This window comes from Sminthopsis crassicaudata, chromosome 1 (genome assembly GCF_048593235.1).
Source record: "Sminthopsis crassicaudata isolate SCR6 chromosome 1, ASM4859323v1, whole genome shotgun sequence".
Taxonomy (NCBI): Eukaryota; Metazoa; Chordata; class Mammalia; order Dasyuromorphia; family Dasyuridae; genus Sminthopsis; species Sminthopsis crassicaudata.
Genome location: NC_133617.1, coordinates 100,991,778 through 101,006,237, shown reverse-complemented (window position 1 = coordinate 101,006,237; position 14,460 = coordinate 100,991,778). Strand labels below are relative to the sequence as shown.

The following is a 14,460-nucleotide window of genomic DNA, read 5'->3' as shown; positions in this document are numbered from 1 at the left end:
GCCTATTGACCTTGCTTGGATCAGACAGACATTCCAAATTAGGAAACATGCATTTTAAGCAATTCCACAGATGAGAGGAAAAAAAAAGAGGAAAAAAAAAAAGAAATCAAATTCAGCAATTAACTTCTAGTTGCACAATTACTTCTTTACATGGCCTAGTGTCAAAGATGGAAGACTTGTTTGAACACATGGTGAAATTTTTTGACTTTTGTGTATCCCCCAGTGCTTTGCATAGTGCCTGACAAAAAAGTAATGTTTAATAAATGCTTGCTGAGTTGATGGGTAAACGTGGTGATTATAAGTAAATTGGGGAAGGAGGGAGTTCAGAAAATAATTTAAAGTTTGTGTGGAGAGGAGGATAATAGATATTTTTTGCATGACCTGAGCACCACCTTTTATTTAATTCTTGGTAATGGAGCAAGGCAATTGACAGAGAAGACCTTTCTAACCCATGCTCTCGGTGAGTTTAATTCTGCAAATTCTATTGGCTTTAACGGGGATTTAACCTTGAAGAACCCCTGCATACTAAGGGAAGAGAGAAGTCGTTTCCTCTTGGATGTGTTGGGTGGGGTATGTGGTTTATATATTTTGAGATTCTTCTCAATTAAGAATCTGGACCCTGTGCTTTGCACGGAGACACTTGCCCTAAAATATATGGGTTATGTTGATGATGTAGTTGCGTCAACAGAAGATGAATGGGGAAAGAGCCCTTAATTTTAAATGTAAATCATGGACCTAGCAGACTATTTACAATATTTCCCTTCGCTTATCTCCGGATTAATCAATTCTATGCATGCAAGCAGGCGGGGTTTCTCTCCCTCGGAGAGGGTGACAGTCCCTTCGAAGGTCTCCCACTTAACTTCCCAGTCCCTGCCCAAGTCGCCGCAAGCAGCTGGACCCGCCCAGCCGGAGTTAGGGGATCGTCTTCCCCTCCCTTTCCAAGCCCGGCTGGGGAGAAAAATCCCAGCTGCAGGCTGCTGCCCTCTCTTCACAGTCTGTCGGGAACCTGTAGGAATGACGGAACTTTGGGGGAAACCAAGCCCAGAAAGACGCTGCAAGACCACGGACTCTCCCAGCTAGTCCTTGGACTGGGGGGAGTCAGCCAGCTCCACCCCACTTCCCAGGAGCCCGTGCCCCTCCCCAGATTTTTCCTGTTTGTCTCTTCCTCCGAGAGCTATGGAAATCAAGCTAATTTAAATTGTAATTTCCTAAGACTCTTCCATTCTCAGAGCAGAAATCACCCAGCCGGCTCCTCAGAAAGCTTAGACTATTTATATCTTCAGCCTTGGCAAGAGAGCCTCAATTACCTTAAACCCCTGCCCCCCCAAAAAACCATCTATAAGGGTAAGTGGATTTAGTACTCACATAGACATGTTTCCTTTGGGTCGTGCGGCCCCGACACCCAGAACTGAGAACCGTTTCCTGGTTTTACCCTAGCCATCTGTTTGCAGGAGCTAGCAGCATCTCGGGGAGGATTCAGTGCATTCAGATTTGTAAATCACAGCAGGTGCATAAGCTGGGGCTGACTCATGCAGAATACAGATAGACCCGAAGGCGGCCGCGGCGGCGGCGGTGGCGGCTCAGTGCTTCCTGCTCTTGACAGTGCGGGGCTTGCTGCTTGCTGCTTCTGCTCCTGGTGGTGGTGGTGCTGCTGCTGTTCTGAGCCTCCAGGACTGGGCCTTCTCCCCCCAGAAAGCTTGTGGGGAAGTTGAACTCTCAGACTCCAGGGATTACGTGCCGAAAACTTTGACATCAAATTAACAACAAAACGAACATGCAGAACACTCAGAAGTCTCTCTTCCCCCTTCTCTTGTCTCCTCTTTTCTTTCTTCTCTTCCTCTCTCCTATCCTTCCTTTCCTTTTTCCTCTTCCCATCTCTTTCTGTTTCTCTTTATCCCCCCTTTTCCCTCACTGGCCTTTTCCTCGTTTCTTTCCTCCCCTCTTTCTCTCTGTTTCTTCACTCCTCTTCTTTCTTATTACTTCCCTTCTTTCTGTTTCTTTCTTCCCCCGTCTTTTTCTTTTTGATTCTTCCCTCCATTCTTTTTCTCTTCTTTCCCTCTTTTCATTCTTCTGTCTCTAACTCTGTCTCTGTCCCTCTTTCTCCCTCCTTTCCCTCTCTCCTCCTTTTCATTCTTTGTCTGTCTTCCTTTCTCTCTGTTCTTCCTTCCCTCTGCCCTACTTCTACCACTTTCTCTTTCTCTATTTTCTTCTCTCTCTCTCTTTTCAATCCTCTCCTTCCTTTATTTCTTTTCCTCCATTCCCCCCTTCTTTTTCTCTTTCTGTCTTTACCTTCCTGACTTCACCCTTTCCTTTCTTCTCCCTCCTTTCCTCCTTCTCTTACCCCTCTTTCCTTCTTTGCATTTATATTTATTTATTTTTCTGTCTCCCTCTATCTCACCACTTCCTTCCCTCTACCAAAATTAACAAAGTTTCCTTTGATCTATTATTGGAATGATGTAATTATTCTGTTAATAGGAAACAGTGGTTAATGATCAGTGGCTAAATCTTGGTACAGTGAAAGGATCTCAAGTCCCAATACTGGGTTGAAACCCTTTCTTTGATATTTGGTATATATGTAACATTGGGAAAGTTGCTTAAAATTCCTGGACCATAATTTCTTCATCTGTAAAATGAGAGGGCTGGAGAAGATGGCCTCTGAAGTATGTTTTCCTTCAAAATCTATAAGTCAATGTAAATAAGCATGGGAAGGTAGATGACACAGTGGATTGAATGTTGTGTCTAAAGTCTAGAAGACTCTTCTTCAAAGTTCAAATCAAGCCTCAAAAGGCCATACTTATTAGCTGTGTGATCCTGGGTAAACACTTAACTTAGTTTGCCTCAGTTTCTTCATCTGTAAAATGAGCTGGACTAGGAAATGTCAAACTACTCTTGTATCTTTGTCAAGAAAACCCTAAATGGAGTCACAAAGTGTTGGGAAGGATTAGAATGGCTGAACAACAATAAAAAATGTACATAAGGCACATCTGAGAAAAGTTATCCCTGGGCCAGTGAAACATTTGTGGAATATCTACTGAACCCTTGCTTCCCTAAGCCAGAGGCTGTCCTGTACTCAGTTGCACAATGTTAAGCTCCTTTCTCAGCACAGGAATGTTGCCAAAATTGAGCTCCAGCACACTGCCAAAGATAAACGATTGCTGGAGAGGGAAATTCCATATTATAAGTAACAGCCAACGCAAATGCTCCGGAACTGCAGCTATAAAATAAATCAGAGAAAGCCCTAATAACTGCCTGCACTGTTCACTTGAGTCTCCAGATGTTGGGCTCTTGGATGAGGATTGTGGCCCAGCAGATATCACTGATGTGCTTGTGCCTTCTTTAGAAGATAAGGTCTGAAAGCTGTGGATGGAGAAGATTGGAGGAGGCAAGTGTTTTTAAATTGCCCTGTATCATTTTGTAGGAAGCCTAATGGGAACAAGGAGAACTGAAATGGTATCTCTTCCTTCTCTTTCTTCCTTTTTTTCCCTTCCCTCTCCCCCCTTGCAGATGCCAGACCCAGCCTGAGATGCGCTTCCTTCATGTTTGCTCTAAGTAAAGATATTCAAATAAACTCAAGAGGAGAGAGAGCAGGAAAAAAAAATTAGGGAGAATAAAGGAAGCATAGTAGAAGAAAAGAAACAGAGAAGTACAGAAGAGGAAACTAGAGAAGAATCAGGAGTAAGAGTGAGAAAACAGAGGAGAGAAAAGAATGAGAAAATTTATCCAACTATTCATAAATATTTATTAAATTCAAGATACGCTGCTAGTTTCTCTGAATACAAAAATAATTATGACACTCAACTTGAGTTTAGGATGTTTACAATTTAAGACGAATAGGGCATAATAGTAGGTACTTGATACATTTTTGGTGAATTATTGAATGGGGAAGATATGCTTACAATAAGAGAGACAGAGAAAGACAGAGAGAGAGAGAGAGAGAGAGAGAGAGAGAGAGAGAGAGAGAGAGAGAGAGAGAGAGAGAGAGAGAGAGAGAGAAGAGAGAGACAGAGAGACAGAGAGACAGAGACAGAGAGAGAGAAAGGGGGAAAGGGTGATGGAGACAGAGAAAGACAGAGATAGAGATAAACACAGACACAGAGACAGAGACATAGTGAGCCAGAGGTAGACAAAGACACAGAGAGAAGGGAGAGACAGAGAAAAGACAGAAAGAAAGAGATAGAGATGAGATACAGAGACAGAGAAAAAGAGGGAGGAGGAGGACAAGAAAGAAAAGAAGAAGAAGAAAAAAGAGAAGAAGAAGAGAGTGTGATATAATGGCATGCAAACTAACAAGGACAAAATATAAATATTGAATTTATTGAAATACTATAAGCCTTAACCTTTTTCACATCTTAAAAACCTTTTATTATGCATTATAACCTGTTATTTCAGTCATTTTATTTTATAAGAATTAGCATTCTGTTCACAAGATAATAATAATAATAGCATTTACTTAGCACTTTAAGATTTGCAGATTTTATATGTGATCATATTTGATGTTCACAACAACACTGAAGAATAGATGGTGTTATTATCTTCATTTCACAGATGAGAAAATTGAGGCTCAGAGAAGATAGATGATTAGACAGATATCTAAGTAAGTTTTTGAGGCAGATTTGAACTCAAATCTTCCTGGCTCCCAGTTCAGTGCTCCATCCACTATGCCATTTAGCAGATTTTGATGCATTTTCACCATGAAATCACATTTTAATTGCTTTGGATAGAAATCAAGCAAATTCTCAGGCCATTGAAATATGCTTATCTCTATCTTCTGGATACATTTAAAAATCTTTCATGACATTGGGCAAGATGAAAGGTATTGTAATATTCTACCTTTATTTGGAGATTTCTGCAATTCTAGAAAAATTTTAATTCTCAACATAATAATATAATTATTAGTTCATAATTCATTTAGAGGGGCAAGACTCCTAAGTCTACTAGAAGTAAAAATTTTTTTTTCAGATGTTTATTTGGGTACATGTATTTTAAAAGCTAACAAAACCTTTAGATATTACATGTAGAGGGCCAGAACTCTGGAGAAGTATACTTGAAACAAATTGTTAACTCATGGAATTGATGAGATGATGGTTTCTAGTTCACCTATATACTTAGTAGTACTGAGTATAGTGATGTAATGGTTCTCCAGTTCACACATATTCAGTATGCTGTAATGATGTAATACTACTAAGGTATATAAGGGCTGAGAAGGACTGGAAATGATTCATTCCATCTTTGACTAGCCTCGTGGTGGCTCTCCTACCTCCTTCACTCCTCCACTAGACCAAGGACTAGGGCTGATCCCAAGGTCCTCCAGAAAGCTAGCTTGAACATTACATTTACATGCTAAATTGGACTGAATGGTATGATAGAGACAGCTCAAGCCTTTTTTAGGAAAACTTAAATTTTCAGTACGAGCTTTTATACCTTAGAAATGGAAAACATCTGACAAAATTGACAAATGCTACAAATCAAGGATTGATTTTTTGGTTTCATTTATTAGGCATTGTCAGACTACAAACTGTAGGCCACATAGAAACATTCTTAGCTCTCAGATAATACAAAAATAGGTAGCAGATAGGATTTTTCTTGGAAACTGCAGTATGCTAACCCCTGGAAAGTGATGGGGAAAATATTAATTATGTAAATTAAATTTAAATGTGTTGTAAATCTTTTTTTAAGAGTAGTGATTGTTAAACATTTCTCAGCATGTCTTCAGAAATTGACTTTAGTATAGAAAAGTGAATTTCATCAGTACGAATGACTTTTTCCTAGTCTTCAATACTCTAATGTTATTATATTGCCTAAGACAAGTATTTTTTCTTTTTTATATATAAATATTTTGTAAATAGCTTATTTTTCCAAATACATGTAAAAAATGGTTTTTAACATTCATCCTTGAAAAATTTTGTGTTCCATTTTTTTTCTTCCTTTTTTTTCCCTTCACTTTTTCCCTTGAATAGCAGTCAATCCAATATAGGTTAAGTGTGCAATTCTTCTAAACATATATTTACATTCATTATTCTGCTCAAGAAAAAATCAGATCAAAAGGCGAAAGAAAAATAAATATGAGAAAACAACAACAAGCAAACAACAATAACAAAAAGGTGAAAATCCTATGGTTTGATCCACTTTCAGTCTCCATAGTTCTCTCTCTGGATGTGGATAGCTCTTTCTATCAAAAGTCTATTAGAATTGTCTTGAATCACCTTATTGTTGAAAAGAACCAAGTCCATTACAATTGATCATCACATAATCTTGTTGTGTACAATGTTCTCTTAGTTCTACTTATTTCTCTCCAGGCTTTTCAGAAATCCTCCTCATCATCATTTCTTATAGAACAATAATATTCCATTTAAAAAGATATCTATTTGAAAACTGTTATTTAATGAGACATGTTTTGTTATAAAGAAGATAATAATAATTATATACAGTAGCAAATTTTTATTTGAAACTCTTGGCTATTATGAAAATGTTTAGGATGTTTTAAAGATTTAATTTCAATTTGGAACTATGAACAAAAGGCCATGTACATACCCTTTGATCCACAGTGTCTGTACTGGATCTGCATCCCAAAGAGATCATAAAAAGGGAAATGAACCATATGTGCAAAAATATTTGTAGGAGTATTTTTTGTAGTGGCAAGGAACTGGAAACTGAATGGATGCCCATCAGGCATGGGGAATGGCTGAATATGTTGGTATATGACTGTAATATAAAAATGATGAACAAGCTGATTCCAGAAAAGTCTGGAAAGACTTACATGAACTCATGCTAAGTGATGTGAGCAAAACCAAGAGGACATTGTACACAGTAACAATTATATAAGATTATGTGATAATCAATTGTGATAGACTTGGCTCTTTTCCTTTCATATAATGGACTAAAGTCCCATAATGTACTAAAGATTATGTGATGATTAGCTGTGATGGACTTGGCTCTTTCCAACAATGAGGTGATTCTGGCCAGTTTCAATAGACCTTTTTTGTTTTTTAAATTAATTAATTGATTGATTGTTAATACACATTGCTTTATGAATCATGTTGGAAGAGAAATATCAGAAGAAAATGGAAAAACCATGAGAGAGAAAAAAAAAAACACAGAAAAAAGTAGTGAACATAGCATGTGTTAATTTACATTCAATTTTCAGTTCTTTTTTTGGATGCAGATGGTATCTTCTTTCTAAAGCCTATTGGGATGACTTTGAAATCATTGCACCACTGAGAAAATCCAGGTCTTTCACTTATGATTATCACACATTCTGCTTGTTTTTCTCAATATCAATTCATGTAAATCTTTCCAGGCCTTTCTAAAATCAGTTTTTTATATAACAATAATATTTCTCTGCCTTCATATATCACAATTTTTTTTCAGCCATTCTCCCAATTGATGGGCATCAACTCATCTTCCAGTTGTTTAACACCACAAAAAGTGCTGCTGCAAATGTTTTTGCATATGTGGGTTCTTTTTCCTCCTTTATGATTTTCTTGGGATATAAACCTAGTAGTGGCACTTCTGGCTCAAAGGGTATTTACAGTATTATAGTCCCTTGGGCATAGTTCCAGATAGCTCTCCAGAATGGTCAGATCATTTCACAACTCCACCAACAATGAATGCATGTGTCCCAATTTTCCCACATCCTTTCCAACATTTGTCATTACCTTATCCTGTCATTTTAGCTAATCTGAGAGATGTAAGGTGGTACCTCAGAGTTGTTTTAATTTGCATTTCTCTAATCATTAGTAATTTAGACCATTTTTTCACATGGCTTTAATTTGATCATCTGAAAATTATCTGTTCATATCCTTTGACCATTTATCAATTGGGGAATGACTTGTATTCTTATAAATTTAACACAGTTCATTATATATTTTAGAAATGAGACTATTATCAAAAACACTGTGAAGATTTTTCTCCAGTTTTTTATTTTCCATTTAATCTTTTTCCTGTTGGTTTTGTTTGTGTAAAAAGCTTTTTAATTCAATCCAATCAAAGTTGTTCATTTTGCTTTCTAGTTCTCCTTTGGTCATAAATTCCTTATCCTTTTAATATTAGAACTATATGACTATGTGATTGACTTTCAGATATTATTCATACCCCAAATAAAACAAAGTTAAGGGACTTCTTCCCTCTGTTAAGATATATAACATAATTATAACTATGCCACTTTTTATCCTTTTATGGTAAATTTCCATAATGAAGAAGTTGTGTAAATACAATACTAAATTTACTAAGTAATAGATTGATGTTGAAACATCTCTGAATTACTATAATAGGATATAAGCAAGGCATATTACAATTTTAACGTTTGTGGTCAATTATATTTGTGGTCAAATTATAATTTAGGGATATATCCTCCTAATAGGGAAATGATTAAACAAAATAATAAGACAAAAATGTAATATGAAGGTTTTATAATTAAATAGAATAGTAAAATTTGAGAAATGAAACAGGATTAAACTTTTCTCTAAAAACTATGTATAAATCTATATAACTGGTTTCCAAAATTTCCTATTATGGAAATTCAGGCTTTCAACATGTTTTGGTAATAAGTTTGGATTTTACACATTAATTATATAGATAATGGTAAAGAAAGTGAAATTAGTTTCCCATTAATAAAATATCTGTCTGTTAATTTTAAAACCAGAAGAGTTCATTTTGCAGTTGGACTTTCACAAATTTTAAAAATATTTTTATATCAGATACAAGAATTTAGATAAGGATAAAAAAAACAAATGATATATGAACTGAAATTCTCTGAGTTTTTGTGATTGGAGAAATCCAATCTTGATTTGGAGATTAGAGATTGGGGAACCAAATTTAAGTGATATTACTAGTTGAATTATCTAAGAACCTCTAGATTTAGGATCAAAGAAGCAGAAGCTCTTTTAGAATTGTTCTGAGAATAAATATATTGTCCAAGAAAAAATATCTGTGGACCAGATGACTACATGACACATCTGGAACTCAAAATTTGCTGGTTAAATGGATATTGAGAATGGATCACTAAAATACAAGAAGATTTGATTTTATGTTTAAGGTTTCTTGGTTACCTTGGTGACATGTAAACTTCCCTTCTCAGAACTAGTCCATTGTAAGCCCTTTAACTAGACTGGTCTGGACCTGACAAAATAATTATGAAATTATAGGAATTTTAGGAAAATTCTATTGCATTGTTTGAATTTGTCCTGCATGGCTGAAAAACTGGACTAACTCTATGTACTGTTTAGAGATCCTTAACCAAGCACTAGATCCAAAATTGAAATAAGGAGTTTTATTATAATTTTTAACTTATATGTTTTCCAAGGCCTCTACCAGGTGCTCCCATAGTCAAACTCGGGGATGATTATTCCTGGATCGTTTTAAGAAAGCTTGTGTTCCCGAGTAGATTGTAGCCCCCTCTGAGGACCTCAAGATGCATCTAGAGAATCCAGAAGTAGCTGACATTCAAATGTTAAAGCTGTCCCAAGATTCTGGGCAAGGACTGAGTATAGTATCCTAGTTTTTTTTTTCCTCCTCTTTCTTTTGTTATGACCCCAACCACCAAGGCCCTGATGCAAGTTGGTATTAGCATTTTCTCTTCCTATATCATTGGCTGTCTTCTTTTTTCTCTTTGTAAGCAACCAATGGCTAGCAATGATATGTGGGACACAGAACCCTCCTAAGTCTGCTTGGAGAATTGACCCTCTGGGCAACATCTCATCCTGGAGCAACTGTCCTTCTTTAGCATCGTGGCTTGTACCTGCCTCTTTTTTGCCTAGAAAGATTAATTCTTTCTGATTGCCTCCCTTTGGCAAAAGGGGGAGAAATATCAAGATATTAGCAGATACCCTGTTTTCCAGCAAGCAAACTATATGTACCCTGAGCTTGGTATAAGGACAATTCTTTGCACTCACTCCCTAGATGATCTCACTCAAATGACATAATTATTGTATTGTTTTGACCAGTGTGTTCTCAGAGCTCAGTCAAGCAAAAGTTGCCATGTTTTGGTCATTGTCTAATTGTTGCTATTACTCCTCACTGCCAGGGCTACAACTCACTATGTAGCCATTGGTATAAGTATTGAGATCTCCTTACACTGCCTCAGGTCCCCCAGGAGGGGTGTGGCCCAGCATATGTGTCTAATTTGCCTCTTTGCTTGCAAGCCATTTCCCTCATTTTGAAGTTAAACTTCAATTTGATTCCTTTATTTCCAGTGTGTTCTGTTTGTTTCCTGTCATCCACAGGTTAGAGGTTAGTTCCTTTCAGTTGACAGAAGCCTACCCTGAATTATAGAGGGATCATTCATTCCTCCATTTACCAGGTCCTTCTGAAAGTTTTTGATTATTTTCTGAGAATTAGGATGTTTTACTAAAGTAATTTATCAGTTGATAATGTATTTCATTTTTCAATGAACTTTGCTTTATGTTTTGGTGCAAGTGATCCTTTTTCACCATGGGCTTTAATGATCATTGGAACCTTGACTTTCTGCTGTAATATCTCTTAATAGTCCTTGAAGTATATTCTTTAAGAAGTATACTTTTTTGCATGTTTCCTTGGAGTAACATCCATTCCTAAAACCCCCAACAAATTTAAATCACAATGACATGGAGCAAAGAAACTCATGCATATGGCATAAAATTCAAGATTTGACGGTCAGAGATCTTACTAAAGATATGGAAACCAGTCAATCAGATTTCATCTGGTCAAGCTCAGGAGTTCTGAGGCAGGTAAGAGTCAATAAAAACGTACTTAATTAAATGACTGATGCTGTCAGAAAATGAAAAGATAATAAAATTAATTAATGGCCCCCCAACCAAAAATTAAACTCGAAATACAAAAATTAAAAGGAGAAATCAATAAAATTGAAAGTAAAAAAACTATTGAATTAATAAATAAAACCAAGAGTTGGTTTTATGAAAAAACCAATAAAATAGATAAACCTTTGGTAAATTTGATCAAAAAAAAGAAAGAGGAAAATCAAATTGATAGTCTTACAAATGAAAAGGGGGATCTTTCCACCAATGAAGAGGAAATTAGAGAAATAATAAGGAGTTACTTTGCCCAACTTTATGCCAATAAATTTGATAACTTAAGTGAAATGGATGACTTTCTCCAAAAATATAGGCTCCCTAGATTAACAGAGGAGGAGATAAATTGCTTAAATAGTCCCATTTCAGAAAAAGAAATAGAACAAGCTATTAATCAACTCCCCAGGAAAAAATCCCCAGGGCCAGATGGATTCACATGTGAATTCTACCAAACATTTAAAGAACAATTAGCCCCAATGTTATATAAATTATTTGAAAAAATAGGGGATGAAGGAGTCCTACCAAACTCCTTTTATGACACAGACATGGTACTGATACCTAAACCTGGTAGATCGAAAACTGAGAAAGAAAATTATAGACCAATCTCCTTAATGAATATTGATGCTAAAATCTTAAATAAGATATTAGCAAAAAGACTTCAGAAAATCATCTCCAAGATAATACACTATGATCAAGTAGGATTTATTCCAGGAATGCAGGGCTGGTTTAATATTAGGAAAACTATTAATATAATTGACCATATTAATAATCAAATTAATAAGAACCATATGATCATCTCAATAGATGCAGAAAAAGCATTTGACAAAATCCAACATCCATTCCTACTAAAAACTCTTGAGAGTATAGGAATAAATGGATTATTCCTTAGAATAATCAGGAGTATATATTTAAGACCGTCAGTAAGCATAATATGCAATAGAAATAAACTGCAACCTTTCCCAGTAAGATCAGGAGTGAAACAAGGTTGCCCACTATCACCATTACTATTCAATATAGTACTAGAAACGCTAGCCTCGGCAATAAGAGCCGAGAAAGAGATTCAAGGAATTAGAGTAGGAAATGAGGAAATCAAACTATCACTTTTTGCAGATGACATGATGGTATACTTAGAGAACCCCAAAGACTCTGCTAAAAAGCTACTAGAAATAATTCAAAATTTCAGCAAAGTGGCAGGATACAAAATAAATCCACATAAATCCTCGGCATTTTTATATATCACTAACAAAATGCAACAGCAAGAGATACAAAGAGAAATTCCATTCCAAACAAATGTTGAGAGTATAAAATATTTGGGAATCCATCTACCAAAGAAAAGTCAGGAATTATATGAGAAAAATTACAAAACACTTGCCACAAAAATAAAGTCAGATTTAAATAATTGGAAAGACATTCAGTGCTCTTGGATAGGCCGAGCGAATATAATAAAGATGACAATACTCCCCAAACTAATCTATTTATTTAGTGCTATACCAATCAGACTCCCAAGAAACTATTTTAATGACCTAGAAAAAATAACAACAAAATTTATATGGAAGAATAAAAGGTCAAGAATTGCAAGGGAACTAATGAAAAAAAACTCAGAGGAAGGTGGTCTAAGTGTACCTGATCTAAAGCTATATTATATAGCAGCAGTCACCAAAACCATTTGGTATTGGCTACGAAATAGACCGGTAGATCAGTGGAACAGATTAGATACAAAGGACAAAAAAGGATACATCTATAGCAATCTAATCTTTGACAAACCCAAATATTCCAACATTAGGGATAAAAATTCATTATTCGGAAAAAACTGTTGGGAAAACTGGAAATTAGTATGGCAGAAATTAGATATGGATCCACACTTAACACCATATACCAAGATAAGATCAAAATGGGTCCATGATTTAGGCATAAAGAGGGAGATAATAAATAGATTAGAGGAACAGAGGATAATCTACCTCTCAGACTTGTGGAGGAGGAAGGAATTTATGACCAGAGGAGAACTAGAGATCATTATTGATCACAAAATAGAAGATTTTGATTACATCAAACTAAAAAGTTTCTGTACAAATAATACTAATGCAAACAAGATTAGAAGGGAAGTAACAAATTGGGAAAATATTTTTAAAAACAAAGGTTCTGACAAAGGTCTCATTTCCAAAATATATAGAGAACTGACCCAAATTTATAAGAAACCGAACCATTCTCCAATTGATAAATGGTCAAAGGATATGAACAGACAATTCTCAGAGGAAGAAATTGAAACTATATCCACTCACATGAAAGAGTGTTCCAAATCACTACTGATCAGAGAAATGCAAATTAAGACCACTCTGAGATACCACTACACACCTGTCAGATTGGCTAAGATGACAGGAACAAATAATGACAAATGTTGGAGGGGATGTGGGAAAACTGGGACACTAATACATTGCTGGTGGAGTTGTGAAAGAATCCAGCCATTCTGGAGAGCAATCTGGAATTATGCCCAAAAAGTTATCAAACTGTGCATACCCTTTGACCCAGCAGCGCTACTACTGGGATTATATCCCAAAGAAATACTAAAGAGCGGAAAGAGACATATATGTGCCAAAATGTTTGTGGCAGCTCTTTTTGTTGTAGCTAGAAACTGGAGGATGAATGGATGTCCATCAGTTGGAGAATGGTTGGGTAAATTGTGGTATATGAAGGTTATGGAATATTATTGCTCGGTAAGAAATGACCAACAGGAGGAATATAGAGAGGCCTGGAGAGACTTAAATCAACTGATGCTGAGTGAAATGAGCAGAACCAGAAGATCACTGTACACTTCAACAACAATGCTGTATGAGGATGTATTCTGATGGAAGTGGAAATCTTCAACATAAAGAAGATCCAACTCACTTCCAGTTGATCAATGATGGACAGAGGTAGCTGCACCCAGAGAAGAAACACTGGGAGGGGAATGAAAATTGTTAGCACTAATATCTGTCTGCCCAGGTTGCATGTACCTTCGGATTCTAATGTTTATTGTGCAACAAGAAAGTGATATTCGCACACATGTATTGTACCTAGACTATATTGTAACACATGTAAAATGTATGGTATTGCCTGTCGTCGGGGGGAGGGAATAGAGGGAGGGGGGGGTAAATTGGAAAAATGAATACAAGGGATAATATTATAAAATATATATATATATATAATAAAAAAAAAAAATAAATAAAAAAAAAAAAAAAAAAAAAAAAAAAAAAAAAAAAAAAATTAATTAATGGCCCAAGTAATTCTTACAAAATTGTCAGTAAATTGATAAGAACTAACCAAAGTGCCGTCAGGAATTTGAGGAGGGAGAGAACTCTTACACTGAGAGGGCTAATGGAAGGTTTGGCTTTGAAGGAATTAAGGAATTTGGAAAGATGAAGCTTGTGATAGTGCTAGTGCTGGGAGACAGTCCACAGTCCACTTCAGATATGAGAGAGAGAGAGAGAGAGAGAGAGAGAGAGAGAGAGAGAGAGAGAGAGAGAGAGAGAGAGAGAGAGAGAGAGAGAGAGAGAGAGAGAGAGAGAGAGAGAGAGAGAGAGAGAGAGAGAGAGAGAGAGAGAGAGAGAGAGAAAGGGAGGGAGAGAGAAAGGGAGGGAGAGAGAAAGGGAGGGAGAGAGAGAGAGAGAAAGTAGCACTACAAGTATATTAAGCTAGTTTC

At 36.2% G+C, this 14,460-nt stretch overlaps 1 protein-coding gene and 1 pseudogene across 1 annotated transcript in view; one reads left to right on the top strand and one right to left on the bottom strand.

The window, feature by feature from the left end:
• The window catches only part of ASAP1 (ArfGAP with SH3 domain, ankyrin repeat and PH domain 1), a 568,420-nt gene extending 566,963 nt beyond the window's left edge, over positions 1-1,457 (bottom strand). The window contains exon 1 of the mRNA XM_074265489.1: positions 1,366-1,457. The gene's annotated coding sequence lies outside the window, so the exon portion shown is untranslated. The remainder of the gene's footprint in view (positions 1-1,365) is intronic.
• LOC141548862 (armadillo repeat-containing protein 6-like) overlaps positions 730-14,460 on the top strand; it is a 148,948-nt pseudogene continuing 135,217 nt past the window's right edge.